Raw genomic sequence first — 16,017 nt, 5'->3', positions numbered from 1 at the left:
CTAAGATATGGAGCAAAGGAATCACAGCCCATGTGTGTAACCATTTAACACCCTGTATTTATCTTGTGCGTTAAAAATAATATAAGAAAAGTTCTTGGAGGAAATAAATTTAAGTTCTTTAAAACTGTACACACACACACACACACACACACACACATATATATATTAGTATGGGGTATAGCACACATATACAAAGTACTTCCCTGTATATACGATTTAAAAAAATATTCACCCTGAATACAAAGTTAGCATATGACAGTTACTAAGCCCTTAATTCCAGTTTATATCTCTTCCTTTGCATGCCTAATAGATTTGTTCACAAAAGGCTAACTCATCAAAAGACCCAGGGAGCAAAGTTCATTCATGTACAGTATCCCTCTTCTCCTCCTCTCCCCTGAATAAAGATTGGCATGAATCCCACTTTTCCAAGCACAGTAGTTCACACTGAGCTGCTGAGATCCTTGTAATTCCCACACCTTTCTTACCCAGACCAGTGTCAGTACTTCTTCAAAGATACAGGAGTGTCACAAACCCTACAGGCTGGTTATTCCCTTGGGGACCATAGTTTATCTTCTCGGTAGAATATTATCTCCTTTATTTCCATGTGAGTGTGTCTACATGTAGGCTATTTATTTGGAGGATGCTAATTAGTAAGCTATTGCTTCAGAAGCTTAAAGGTAGTAGTATTCCCTTTGATCTTCCTCTCTGGCCCCTAGGATAATCTCCTGACTTTGAAACAACCAGTTACTCCTTCATAGAAGGAAACTATGTTCATTGTTCATCATAGTTTTGTACTTGCCAAGTGCTACATCTGCAAAATATTCAAAAGAGCATGACTTTAACCTCTCCTGGTCTTTAATAGGATGATTATATATGATCATTAAAAGCTTAAAGGAAAAAAAAACCTAATTGATAATGGAAAAGCTCACTTTGAAGCTTACTTTGTTTTACTGCTCATTTAAGGGGTTGTTAGTATACTCACCCTCTATCTTAGGCATCTAACCCATTCTTCACACTGCTACCAGGATAATAGTCTTGAAGCAGAGTTATAATGCCACACCTCTGTTAAAACACTTTCATGACTCACAATGGCATGTGAAGTAAAGTTCATTCATCTTAGAGTCAATTATTGAGAGCTTCCTCTGAGTGAGACACCATGGGAATACAAAGAAAACAGTCAAAGTTACTGCCTTCAAGGAACTCACAATGCGTGGGGAAAGAAGACATTGATGAAAAAGTAATGTGCTATGCTATGTGCCACAATGGAAGTATACTTGGGATACTATGTGACCACAGAGGAGAGAGTATTTAATAGAATCCAGGGCTAGGGATGGGAGGAATAGGAGTCAAGGATAGGATAGATATTTACAGACTTGATAATGGTAAAGCTGAGTCGTATTAACTCAATAAGTATTCTTAAGACAAATTGGAGAGTTCATTTATTACAGACAATGTTACCACCCTGTGCAACAACAAGGCTTACTTATAGAAAAGGCTTGAGACACTTGAAGAATGTAGTTGGTTCTGTTGTCTCAAAGGAAATGGAATGCAATTCATAGGTGACGTGATAAATCTGGGAAAGTATGTAAGCTCTAAAGGATTTAAGTATGATGCCAAGGGTTTAAGCAGGGTACTTACCTGCATAGATGTTTTTTAAACTGATAAATCTTATAATGTAAAGGACGGACTAGAAGAGAATGAAGGCAGGAAAACCAACTAGGAAGCTATTGTAGTGGTTCAGTCAAGAAGCAATAAAGTCCTGAAGTTTGGTAGCAGTGGTATGAATGGAGAGGAAGAGGTAGATTCATTAGAGATTTGAGAAGTAGAAATGAAATGACCTGGGCACTGATTGACGGCAGGATGTAATAACCAAAGAAGTGTCTAAGATCATCTTCATATATCTGATGTTGATAACTCTAACTGGGTAAAGACAGAGAATGCAGGAGAAGGAATGCACTGGAGGGAAAGAGGACTAATTAGAGTTTGGACATATGGAGTTTGGAGATGGTCTTTTATTGATGTATATAAGGCCTTCCATGATCTGGCTCCTACTCTCCTTTCTAGTCTCATCTCCTATCACATCTTTTCCCAAATGCTGTGCTGGCCATATGAATTGTTCCCTGAAAAATCCATGTTCACTCCCTTCTCTATGCATTTGCTCAGAAATAGTAGTTTGGCTTATGAACAGTGCCCTCTAATTTATTTATTAATTCAGGCATTTATTAGAAATACTTTTTGAGCATCTACTATGTGCAAGGTCCTGTTTGAGATGTTGGAGATATATCAGGGAACAAAACCATCAAAACCCTGTTGTCCAATTGCTCTAAATGTACCTGTAGCTCTCAAAGTATCTTCCATAAACATTTCTTAGATTATATCAGTTAGATTCACTCAGTATTCCTCTATATAGCATTTTGCTCATCCATAATATAATGGATCCCTCTATCATCAGCATCCATCATAGTTTATTGTGTGCATACTCTCTGGACCAATACTGTCCAGTATAATGTTCTATGATGATGGAAATATTCTATAATGCACTGTCCAATATAGTAGCCATTAACCATATGTGGCTATTGAATACTTGAAATGAATCTAGTATGACTGAGCAGCTTAATTTTAAATTTTATTTAATTTTTAAAAAATATATGTAGAATCTGATCCATTCTTTTCTTTTTAAATTTTTTATTTTACTTTATTTTTATTTATTTATTTATTTTTGGTTGCATTGGGTTTTCGTTGCTGCATGTGGGCCCTCTCCAGTTGCAGCGAGTGGGGGCTACTCTTTGCCATGGTCTGCAGGCCTCCCATTGCGGTGGCCTCTCCTGTTGTGGAGCATGGGCTCCAGGTGCGTAGGCCTCGGCAGCTGTGGCACTCGGGCCCAGTTGCTCCGTGGCATGTGGGATCCTTCCTGACCAGGGATTGAACCCCTGTCCCCTGCTTTGGCAGGCAGATTTCCAACCACCGCGCCACCAGGGAAGTCTCTATTTAATTTAAATTAACAGAAATTTAGTTATCCATAGATGGCTAGTGGCTACTATATTCAACAGCACATTGGACCACCAACTCCTGGTGGGCAAGGAAAATGATTTTTTCATGTGAGTCAACATATCAGTTAATTATTTGAGCTTTGGGATCATACACAGCTGGATTTGAATTATGATTTTACCATTTGTTAGTTGGTAGCTTTAGGCAGTTTGGGTAACTTCTATGGGCCTCAATTTTTTTAAGGGAATATAAAATAGGAATAATGATAGGATCAAACTTTGAGCATTGCTGTGAAGTTAAAATAACACTATTGGACAAGTTCCACTTCCAAGAAGATAGAGTAGACATACTTTCCCCTATTTTTCCTGCTAAGTATAACTAAAAACTGTGGGGATGATATGATATATGAAACAAAGGCAAGAAGACTCTGAGAGATGAATAGGAGGCAGATCAGCTGGTAAACTGTGAACCCAAAGAGTGACATAGCAGTGAGTTCCCTTGGCTTTATTTTTATTTAACCTCTTCCAGACTGGGTCCTGAAGAAACCAGCAACCTAGAAACATCAACAAGCACAGACATTAAAAAAATACCCTGCTTTCTCTAGTCGAAAGACCAGGAAAGGGGTAGCCTAGTAAGACAGATAACTTTTGGACTATAACCAGAAACACCACAGAAAAAACTGTGTACCCACTCCCACCAGCAAAGGCAAAAGGAGGAGCCTAGACTTGCACTCTTTCTAGGCTGTCAAAAGATGCCCCACTCCTCCCGCCCCCTTTGCGGTAGTGTCAAAAAAGGCTGAGTTAAGGTGCTGAGACTTTTATCCCCAACTGGTGGTAACAAGTAAGTGTCCTGTCCAGTGGTGTCGGTGGAGACTGTGTGGAGTACTGAGGTGTCCTTCCCCCACCTCCCCAACTGAGGAGGCGTCAGTGGAGGCCTAGTGAAGAGTCAGGACTTTCACCACCTTGCAGTGGTAATAAGGCCACCACCCTTAGTGACAGTGGAGGCCTTATGAGGGACAATAAGGAGGTACTTCTATGCTTCTAAGCTTGTGAGGCATCAGAGAAGGCATAATGGGTAAATAGAACCCTCTGCTCAGCAGTGACAAGGATAAGTTATGTATATTATGTAACACCAAGAGCAACCACTAAAAAGTTACAGAAACAGACATACTCAAAAACACTATTGATAAATGAAAATTAAATTTTTAAAAATGTTTAAGTAAACCACAGAAAGGCAGGAAAAAGCAACCAGAGAAATGAAAAACAGAAAATAAATGGCAGACTTAAGCTAGAAGATATCAAAAATTACCTTAAAAATATGTGATCTAAATATACCAATTAAAATCCAACTATATACTACATATGTGAGACTCACTACAAATGTAACAGTATAGGCAGGTTGAAAGCAAGAGGATGGAAAAAGATTTATAATGCAAACAATCAAAAGAAAGCAAGAGTAGGTATATTAATATTAGATAAAGTAAACTAAAGAGCAAAGAAAATTACCAGATACAGGAAGGGTCATTATATATTGTAAAACTGTCAATTCAAAAAGATATAGCAATCTAGATGTGTACGCATCAAACAACAAAACAGCAAAATATGTTAAGCAAAAACTAATAGAACTGAAAGAAGAAATATGCAAATCCACAATTATAATTGGAGACTTCAATACCCCCTCTCAACAACTTACAGAACAACTAGAAAGAAAATCCACAAGAGTATAGAACTCAACAATAACATCAAACAAGCTGATCTAATTGATCTTTATAGAGCACTTTATCATCACCCCAAAGCAGAAAACACATTCTTTTCAGGTTCCCATGGAAGATATACCAAGATAGACCATATCTTGGGCCATAAAACAAACCTCAAAATTTTTAAAGTAATTGAAATCATACAGAGTGTGTTCTCTGACCACAATGGAATCACAATAGGAATCAATAATAAGAAGATAATAGGAAAATCCCAGAACACTCAGGAAACAGACATACTTCTAGGTAATCCATGGGTCAAAGAGGAAGTATTAAAGGAAATAAAAATATATTAAACTGAATGAAAAGGAAAATACAACATATTAAAATTTGTGGCACACCACTAAAGCAGTGCTGAGAGGGAAATTTATAGCACTTAGGCATACATTACAAAAGAGGAAACATTTCAAAGCAATAAACTAGTCTCTTATCTGAAGAACCTAGAAAAAAAGAAGAGCAAGATAAATCCAAAGCAAGCTGAAGGAAGAAAATAATAAAGATAAGAGCTGAAATCAATGAAATTATAAACAGAAAAACAATACAGAAAATAAATGAAAGAAAGAGCTGATTCTTTTAAAAGACCAATAACTTCTACAAATTTCTAGCAAGACTGACAGAAAGAAGAGATAAGATACAAATTATCAATATCAGGAATTAAACAGGATATCACTAAAGACCCTCCAGGCATGAGAAAGGTAATAAGGGAAAAATATAAACAACTATTCAAAAATAAATTTGACAACTTACATGAAATGGATCACTTCCTTGAAAAACACAAATTATCACAATTTATTCAATAGGAAATATTTAATTTGAATAGCCACACAAATATTAAGGAAATTGAATTCATAAGTTAAAAATGCCCCCAAAGAAGTCTTCAGGACGAGAATTCTGTAGAATTCTACCATGTATTTAAAGAAGGATTAACACCAATTCCATAAAATTTCTTCTAAAAAATTTAAGTAGAGAACAGTTGCTAACTCATTTTATGAAGCTGATACTAAAACTAGACAAAGGTAATGTAAAAAAGAAAACTATACGCCAGTATCTCTTATGAATATAGATGTAAAAATCATCAACAAAGTATTAGCAAATTAAATCCAGCAGCATATTAAAAGGATTACACACCATACCCAAGTGGGATTTATCACAGTAATTGCAAGAGTGGTTCAACACAAGAGTGTCAATGTGTTTTGTATATGTATGCTATTCTCCATACATACATATGTTTTTAGCTTTATAGAAATTAAAACAGTATCCTCTAAGAACTTTTGGTAAAACTTGATAAACTGAAATTCATAGAATTAAAAATTTTAGCTCTGTGAAAAATCCCTTGAAAGGACGAAGGTGTAAATTATAGACTGAGAGAAATTATTTGCAAATCATATATTTAACAAAGGACTCATATCTAGCATATGTAAAGAACTCTCAAAACTCAACAGTTTAAAGAAACCCAAAATGGGCAAAAGACATTGAGACAAGTCACAAAAGAAGACGTACAGATGGTAGATAAGCACATGAAAAAATATTCAAAACATTAGCCGTTAGTGAGTGCAAATGAAAGCTAGAATGAGATTTTACCACACACCTATCAGAAAGGTTAAATAGACACTATATAAAATATATACACTATAGAAATAGTAATAACACCAAATGCTTGCAAGGATGCAGAGAATCCAGATTGCTCATACAACTGACAGTGAAATGTGAAATAGTAGAGCAACACTGCAAAAGTCTGTCAGTTAAAAACAAACAAGCAAAAAACAACCCCCCCAAACTTGTGACTAGCGTACAACCCAGCAATTGTACTCCTAGACATTTATCTCAGAAAAATGAAAAATTATGTTCAAACAAAAACTTGTACATGAATATTTATAGCAGATTTCTTTGTAATAGCTCCAAACTGAAAATAACCCAAATGTTGTTCAGTGGATGAATGGTTAAACAAACTGTGGTACATACATACCTTGGAATACTACTTGGAGATAAAAAGGAATGGAACATTGATACAAGTAACAACCTAAATGAATCTCCAGAGAATTATACTTAGTGAAAAATAGCTGATACTAAAACCTTACGTATTATACAATTCAGTTTATGCAACGTTCTTGAACTTGCAAAACTATAGACGCAGCAAACTGATCAATAATGACCAGAGGTCAGGGACAGGGCAGAGGGTTTGGGAGGATGTGTTGGGTGTGGCTATAAAAGGGCAAAATGAGGGATCCCTGTGGTGCTGGAAATGTTCTGTATCTTGACCATATTAATGTCAATATCTTGGTTGTGATTTTGTACCATCGTTTGGGTAGGTATCCCCATTGGGGGAAATGTGTAAAGGGTACACACAGGAGCTCTCTTTATTATTCGTTACAACTGCATATGAATCTACAATCATCTCCAAATAAAAGTTAATTTAAACATGAATGCATATAAAATGATGCGTGCAATTAGGAACAATATGTAAGTATTAAATAAAAGGCTTGGCACAGTAACCAACTCAGTGGCTGCATATAGAAAATAGTATTTAATATTGACTTGAATTGTTTTTTTTAATTGTTGCAGTTGTTTTTGCTTTGTTGTTGATGTTTTCAGCAAAAAGCTTTGTTTCCTTTTGGTTTACGGCTTGGGCGAGAGGGCTCCAGGGTGGTTAAAAAGCTGCCTGGGGGCTGGAGCGAGAGGCCCGGGCAGGAGCCCCTGACAGCAGGGGGATGCAGAGGGGCCCCTTCAAAGGCTGCAGGGCTCCAGAGGATTGAGAGTGAGACTTTCGGAGAGCTGCTGGCTCAGCATCCCCACCCCCCTCAGGTGGGGTCAGTCAGCTGGTCGCTATCTTCTTGATGAGTTTCAGCTGCTCCTCCAGGAAGCGGCTCTCCCGGAAGTCACAGGGAGGGGCGCTCTGCACGGCCAGAGTACAGGGCACGCAGGTCCTCAAGGGCCTGACTCAGGTTCTTCTCCAGGGCCGTGGCAGCTTCCTTAGCGTCCAGGGTTTTACCCCATTCATCTTGGGACGGCTTTTGCACGTTCTGAAAGAGAGCACAGCCACTGTCCCGGTTTTGCGTCTTCAAAAGAGGCTCGGCGCCCTTCACAGCTTCATCCTCGCGGTGGAAATAGAAGCCCAGAGAGAGGTAGGTGTAGGAGGACCCACATGCATGTTGACTCCGCGGTTGACGGCGGCCTCCACCTCAGTGGAATGATTCTGACAAATCTGGGGGCCCATGGTTGGTCAGCAATAAGGAGTTAAGCAAAAAAATGGCGTTCGCTTGTCCGGGAGGCTGAGGAGGGATACAGAAGATGGTCCCGGAGTTTGCAACTGGAAAAGAGGCTGGAGGGTTGGTCAGAGGCTGGAAGAAGGGGCGTCCCCGAGTCTGTTCGGTACAAATAATGTTGAACCAAGAGATCCACGGACCACTGGGCACACTGTGAGTAGTTTTAAATTTAAAGCCAGTCACTTCTTTAGGACAGACGAAAATTAGAAGTTCTAAGTATTGCCCTGTGGATACTGACAGGCTAAATTATTTGATAGGTACTGAGAAAGAAGGCCTGAAATAGGAAAGGGCTACCCTGGAGAAGGAGGGAAAGAAAAGAAGGAAGGGAAAGCTTTTGAGGAGAAGGATAGTAGAAACAAAGATAGAAGAGAGAATGAGAGACAAGGGAGAGAAAGGGAAGGGGGAAGGAGGTAAGGGATGGAGAGAGAAAAGCGAGAGTAGTCAAGAGGAAATCTTCCATACAGGCCAAATAAACGTTAGCTTCTTGGTGGGAAATGAGTGACACGATTGGAAGGGACACCACCATTATACTCAAATACTGGTTTAGAGATTCATTAGAAATTTATTCCTTTGAATTAATGGCCTACAAAAGATTAGGGCAAGTGCCTTTCTGAGAGGTAACATGTTGCTCATCTCAGTTATTAGAACTCTTGTGTAAAGTCATTTATCAGTCATTTAGAGAATCTAGATAGAAGAGGGCAAAGAGTGAATAAATTAGAAAGGAGGGAGTAATTAAAAATTCACAACATGTGGCTCTTCCTAAATTGAGAGCATCTGGCAACAGTAGTCCTTGGTTTTGTTAAAGTGTTAACATGAGGGTGATGTGAGAGGCGGCGCCTACAGGAAAGTAGGAGGACAGAGAGGAAGGAACCTTGTGAAAATAAAAGTCAGTGTTTGAATCATATGAAATTGCCATTTTAGTTGGTTAAAAAATGTTTCATGTGGTTCCACCTAATATATGTGAAAGCACTTTAGAAACTCGAAAACGTTTATATAAATGTTACTATGAGGCCAGTGACAATTCACAGTGGTAAAAAAGGACAGGATTTATGGTTCTAGCTTTGCCACTTCCTTGTGTTACTTTGAGCAAATTACTTCACTAAGTCTTCTCTTTTGTGAAATGAGAATGCTAACATTTCCCATCCTCTGCCCAACTTCAGAGTTTCTCGGTGAGGACAAAATGAGTTAGTTTATTTAAAAGTGCATTGCGGGGCTTCCCTGTATGTGGGTTGCATGTACTCTTCTGGTATACTGGCCTGACTTCTGTGGGTTTTCTGGAAGCCATGGCTGGCCCCTGGTCCAGTTGGTTGCTAGGCTTTGCCTTGTGTGCAGGTTGTCATTCGCTAATGCTAGAGGCTGGGTCACAAGGCAGCTGGACCCCAGCATGGGTCCCGGGGCTAGTGCTGGCTCACTGGTGGGTAGAGCTGGGTTTTGGAATGTGTGGTTTCAGGGCCATTGGTTCATCTCGTGTTGGCCTGCTGGTGGGTGGGGCCAGTTCCTGACATGGCTGGTTGCGGGGTCTGTGGTGGCCCAAAGCTGGAGCCAGCCTGCTGGTGTGTTGGGCCTGATCCTGGAATTGGGTGGCTGAGGTTCACAAGGTGTCTTGGAGGTGGTGTTGGCCTGCTGGCAGGTGTGGCTGGAGCCCAGTGGATCCTGGGGCTGGTGCCCACCCACTGGTAGGTGGAGCCTTGTCCTGGGGCCTCTGTCTGCAGGGCCCTGGGTGTCCCAGAGCTTGTGTTGGCTGGCTGGTGGGTAAGGCTTGTTTCTAATACTGCTCATTGTGGAGTCTGCGATATCCCACAGCTGGTTTTGGTCCACTGGGGGGTGGGGCTGCAACCCAGCGTGGTTGGTTGAGGGTCCCAAGGTGTCCCAGAGCTGGTGTAGGTACACTGGTGGGTGGGGCCAGGTCCCTGGGGGTTCCAGGGCTGGTGTTGGGCTGCTGGTCAATGGGTTGGGTACTGACATGGCAGGCTGTGGGCTGCAGTGGTCTTGGAGCTGGTGTCCACCGACTGGTGGGTGAGGCCGGGTCCTGGGGCTGTTGGCCCACTGGTAGGCGGAGCCAGGTCATGGGATCTCTGGCTGCAGGGCCTGGGTATCCTGGAGCTAGTATCAGCCCAATGGTGGTCACAGCCTGGGCCTAGGGGTTCCTGGGTCTAGTGCCAGCCTCTGGTGGGTGGAACCAGGTCTTGGGGTCTCTAGTTATAGGGCCCTGTGCATTTTGGCATTCGTGTTGGTCTGCTTTTCAGTGAGGCCAGGTCCTGCAGGGAGCAGCTGGGGGCTCAGGGAGTCCTAAGGCAGCTGGTCTTCTGGTGGGCGGGGCATTGTGTGTGCCTGGCTAACTGCTTGGCATGAGGCATCCTGGTATTGGTGCAAACAGGCTGGTGGATGTGGCTGGGTCTGGTGGTAATAAATTAGAGGGAGGATTCCAAAATGGATTCCAGCACCATTGTCCTCCCAAAAATGACTGCTGCCAGCATCTATATCCCTAAGGTGAGCTCTAGTTGCCTCCTGCCTCTCCAAGATCAGTAGGTAGGTCTGATCCAGGGTCCTTTCAAATTATTGCTTCTGCCCTGGTTCTTGGAGCATGCGAGATTTTGTGTGTGCCCTTTAAGAGTGAAGTCTCGGGCTTCCCTGGTGGGGCAGTGGTTGAGAGTCCGCCTGCCGATGCAGGGGACACGGGTTCGTGCCCCGGTCCGGGAGGATCCCACATGCCGCGGAGCGGCTGGGCCCATGAGCCATGGCCGCTGAGCCTGCGCGTCCGGAGCCTGTGCTCCGCAACGGGAGAGGCCACAACAGTGAGAGGCCCGCAAAAAAAGTGCATTGCAAACCACACTCTTCTATCCAGATGCAAATGAATCAGGGTAAATGCTGTATTCATATACATTAAAACAAGCTGTGTTGATTTTAGATGTAGATTTTTTTTTGTGTTTTTTTAACTTTTGTCTTTAAGTTTTTCCTGTGGTGGCATTTGGGATACTTAACCTAGATGGAAGATTTTTGTTGTTTTCTGAGTTGCAGGTTTTTGGGGGGGTATAGGAGGATTAAAGGAAGAATGACCCCTGCCATATGAGAAAGGTGGGCTCAAGGTACAAAAATAATGGGAGGATCCCACAGCCTTCCTTACTCCAAGCAAAACATCTTTGTTTTCTTTTTTTTTTTTTGGACGCGCCACATGGCATGTGGGATCTTACTTCCACGACCAGGGATCAAACTCACACCCCTGTCATTGGAAGGTGGAGTCTGAACCACTGGACCGCCAGGGAAGTCTCTCTATTCTTTTTAAAGCCTGAAGAATCAATCTGCTTTCTATGAAGTAAATACACTTAAACTCAGATACTGTCAGATTCCTTTTCAAGCTGTATCATCATCTCTAATGACATGGAAGGGTTATTTAGTTTGTCCTTCATTTATTTGGTAGGCAACCAAATTGCATCCATGACTTCCCTGGTGGTGCAGTGGTTGAGAATCTGCCTACCAATGCAGGGGACATGGGTTCAAGCCCTGGACCTGGAAGTTCCCACATGCCACGGAGCAGCTAAGCCCGTGTGCCACAACTACTGAGCCTGTGCTTTAGAGCCCATGAGCCATAACTACTGAGCCGTGTGCCACAACTACTGAGCCTGAGCCTTAGAGCCCATAAGCCACAACAACTGAGCCCGTGTGCCACAACTACTGAAGCCCGTGCGCCTAGAGCCCGTGCTCTGCAACAAGAGAAGCCACCGCAATGAGAAACCCATGAATCACAACAAAGAGTAGCCCCTGCTCGCAGCAACTAGAGAAAAGCCTGCACACAGCAATGCAGCCAATAAAAACAAAAACAAATAAACAAATTGCATCCATGTTTTTCCACTCTTGATCATTGTCAAGATTTTTTTCCTTTATGCTTGTCAAAGTTAAAAGGGCTTTAAAAGTACTTAAGTGGATAAGTGAAACATTTAATATACTTGTAGGTTGTTCTTCATTAATAAGCGTCTGTTGTGAATTTTTCCTTGTCACCCAGGCAGTTTGGAAGAAACTATCAGCAGTCTAGCTCTAGCGTGTCTTTGTTATCATTTTGGATTGGGAAGGGAGGTTGTCATGGCTAGTACTGCTGTCTCCACTTAGCTGATAGAGAAATTGAAATCCAGTAAGACTCTGCCTGTACACAAAGACAAAACGAAACAACAAAAGTCAACAGTCGACAATCACCAGACTGCATCCTGAAAAACATCAATTGATAGACTGCTAAAGCAGGTTTCGATACACTTAAATAAACATGCTTGTAGCAGTGTTTATTGATCACACACACACACACATACACACACACACACGCAAAATAGTCCCATCAAATTATAATGACTGATTTTGCCTGCTGCAGGGTATTTTGATGGCCATATATGACAATGACATTAGTAAAATATATGAATGATTTATTTCTATTACAAAATGAATCCTGTCTTTCTAAAAACTAGGACTAAGGCTTTAGGATAATCTATAACCTCACTTGTTCAGTTATATTGTGAGATACTGCCATGTGGCATGGATTGTCTCATAGGCTCAGTGTAACATATCAATGGTATATGTTCATACATATTTCACACGGTAGGTTTCATCTGGTACCATGAGATGTATGACATCATGTCTAATCCCTTTGATTTGATAGACAAGATGTTAGATAGAAAAAAAAATCTGTCTCCTCTGGCTTGCCTAAACAATTAACAAAATGCCTTTTATTTGTTGCTTATAACCATGGATTTTCTATTCCTCCCAGTCAGAACCCCTGTGTCTTGTTTCTTGGTCACCTCATTTCACACCAATGTTACTTTCTGCTTTTGTCTTTATTGATCCATTATTTTTACATCTACCCCTCTATAGATTCATTTCCCCTAAGCACCAGTGAAGCACTTCCTTACTTCCTTCAAAATTTGGTTTAAAATTTACTTCTCTAGGATGTATTCCTTACTATACTAAAGTGAATTTGATTACTCCTTTATGGCACATTTCCTTAGAATTATTTCTTCATTACCAAGCCATTGTTTTCATGTATTCCTAAATGATGATATCAGGGAAACTGAGGATAAACTAGCATTCATTTGATACTTAAAACTTTATTGATCACCTTCATATGCAAGCCACTCGAGAGTTGTAAAGAATAAAAAAAGAATAAGAGATGCCAGCACTGTGCAAGGCAGAATTAAATCATTAAGAGACACACTGCAAAATGCTGTGAGCAGATAGGAGGAAACAAGTTTATTCAATTCACTATTGTAGCTTGTTTTCACTTTCTTGATAGTATCCTTTGATGCACAGAAGTATTTAATTTTGATGAAGTCCATTTTGTCTGTTTTTAATTTTGTTGCATATGCTTTTTGTGTCATATTTAGGAACCCATTGCCAAAACTTGAAAATTTGCCCTTGTTTTCTTCTAAGAGTTGTAGAGTTTCAATTCTTAAATGAATGTCTTTAATTCATTTTGAGTAAATTTTTGTTTATGGCGTGATATAGGGAATAACTTGATTCTTTTCATGTGGATATCCAGTTGTTCCAGCACCACTTGTTGAAAAGAACTATTCTTTCCCCATTGAATGATCTTGGCATCCTTGTTGAAAATCAATTGAACATACATGTCTTGGTTTATTTCTGGACTCTCAGTTCTGTTCCATGGATTGATATGCCTATCCTTATGCCACCACCACATTCTTTTAATTACTGTAGCTTTATGGTCAATATTGAAATCAGGAAATGTGAATCCTCCAACTTTGTTCTTTTTCTTCAATATTGTCTCTGCTATTTGGGTTTCCTTGCAATTCCACGTGAACTTAAAGATTGGCATTTCCATATCTGCACAAAAAGCCGTTGGGATTTTGATAGGATATGCAGTGAATCTATAGATTACTTTGAGTAGTATTGCCATTTTACAATATTAAGTCTTCCTATTTATGAACATAGGATATCGTTCCACTTATTTAGGTCTTTTGAATGTGCTTGAACAATATTTTGTAATTTTCACTGTAAAATACTTGTACATTGATTCCTAAGTATTGTTTTTGATCGTATAGTATATTGAATTGTTTTCTTAATTTCCTTTTCTGATTGTGCATTGGCATTGTATAGAAAAACAAGTGACTTATATATATTCATCTTGTATCCTGCAATTCTACTGATTTGGTTTTTTAGCTCTAATATATATATTTTTTGGTGTGTGTGAATTCTTTAGCAGTTTCTATATATAAGGTCATTTTGTCTATGAATAGATTTAGTTTTACTTCTTCCTCTCCGATTTAGATAGTTTTATTTCTTCCTCTTTCCAACTTATCTAGCTAGAACTTCCTGATACTATGTTGAATAATAGGGTGAAAGTGAGTTCCTAGTTCTTTTCCTGAATTTAGGGGAAAAGCTTTCAGTTTTTCACCATTGAGTATAATGTTAGCTGTGGGTTTGTCATGAATGCCTTTATCATGTTGAGAAAGGTCCTTTATATTCCTAAGTTTTGAGGGTTTTTATCATGAAAGAGTGTTGGAATTTGTCGTATGATTTTTTTTTTTAAGATTTAAAAAAATATATTTTGGGCTGCATTGGGTCTTCGTTGCTGTGTGCGGCTTTCTCTAGTTGTGGCGAGCGAAGGCTACTCTTCATTGCGGTACGTGGGCTTCTCACTGCGGTGGCTTCTCTTGTTGTGGAGCACGAGCTCTAGGTGTGTGGGCTTCAGTAGTTGTGGCACATGGGCTCTAGAGCGCAGGCTCAGTAGTTGTGGCGCATGGGCTTAGGTGCTCCGTGGCATGTGGGATCTTCCCAGGCCAGGGCTCGAACCCATGTCCCTTGAATTGGCAGGCAGATTCTTTTTTTTTTTAAACATCTATATTGGAGTGTAATTGCTTCACGATGGTGTGTTAGTTTCTGCTCCACAACAAAGTGAATCAGCTATAAATATACATATGTCCCCATATCTCTTCCCTCTTGGATCTCCCTCCCTCCCACCCTCCCTATCCCACCCCTCTAGGTGGTCACAAAGCACCGAGCTGATCTCCCTGTGCTATGCGGCTGCTTCCCACTAGCTATTTTACATTTGGTAGTGTATATATGTGCATGCCACTCTCTCAACTTTGTCACAGCTTACCCTTCCCCCTCCCAGTATCCTCAAGTCAATTTTCTAGTAGGTCTGCATTTTTATTCTCATCTTGCCCCTAGGTTCTTCTGATCATTTTTTTTTCTTTTTTTCTTTTCTTAGATTCCATATATATGTGTTAGCATACGGTATTTGCTTTTCTCTTTCTGACTTGCTTCACTCTCTGTGACAGTCTCTAGGTCTATCCACCTCACTACAAATAACTCAGTTTTCTTCCTTTTAACGGCTGAGTAATATTCCATTGTATATATGTGCCACATCTTCTTTATGCATTCATCTGTTGATGGACACTTAGGTTGCTTACATCTCCTGGCTATTGTAAAAAGAGCTGCAATGAATATTTTGGTACATGACTCTTTTTGAATTATGGCCTTCTCAGGGTATATGCCCAGTAGTGGGATTGCTGGGTCATATGGTAGTTCTTTTTTAGATTTTTAAGAAACCTCCATACTGTTCTCCATAGTGGCTGTATCAATTTAAATTCCCACCAACCGTGCAAGAGGCTTGCCTTTTCTCAACACCCTCACCAGCATTTATTGTTTGTAGATTTTTTGATGATGGCCATTCTGACCGGTGTGAGATGATATGTCATTGTAGTTTTGACTAGCATTTCTCTAATGATTAATGATGTTGAGCATTCTTTCATGTGTTTGTTGGCAATCTGTATATCTTCTTTGGAGAAATGTCTGTTTAGGTCTTCTGCCCATTTTTGAATTGGGTTGTTTGTTTTTTTGATATTGAGCTGCATGAGTTGCTTGTATGATTTGGAGATTAATCCTTTGTCAGTTGCTTCATTTGCAAAGATTTTCTCCCATTCTGAGGTTGTCTTTTCGTATTCTTTATGGTTTCCTTTGCTGTGCAAAAGCTTTTAAGTTTCATTAGGTCCCATTTGTTTATTTGTGTTTTTA

The sequence above is a fragment of the Delphinapterus leucas genome, chromosome X, assembly GCF_059928025.1.
Source record: "Delphinapterus leucas isolate spDelLeu-1000000601 "Yukka" chromosome X, BTC_Dleu_Yukka2, whole genome shotgun sequence".
Taxonomy (NCBI): Eukaryota; Metazoa; Chordata; class Mammalia; order Artiodactyla; family Monodontidae; genus Delphinapterus; species Delphinapterus leucas.
Note: the sequence above shows the minus strand (reverse complement) of the source record.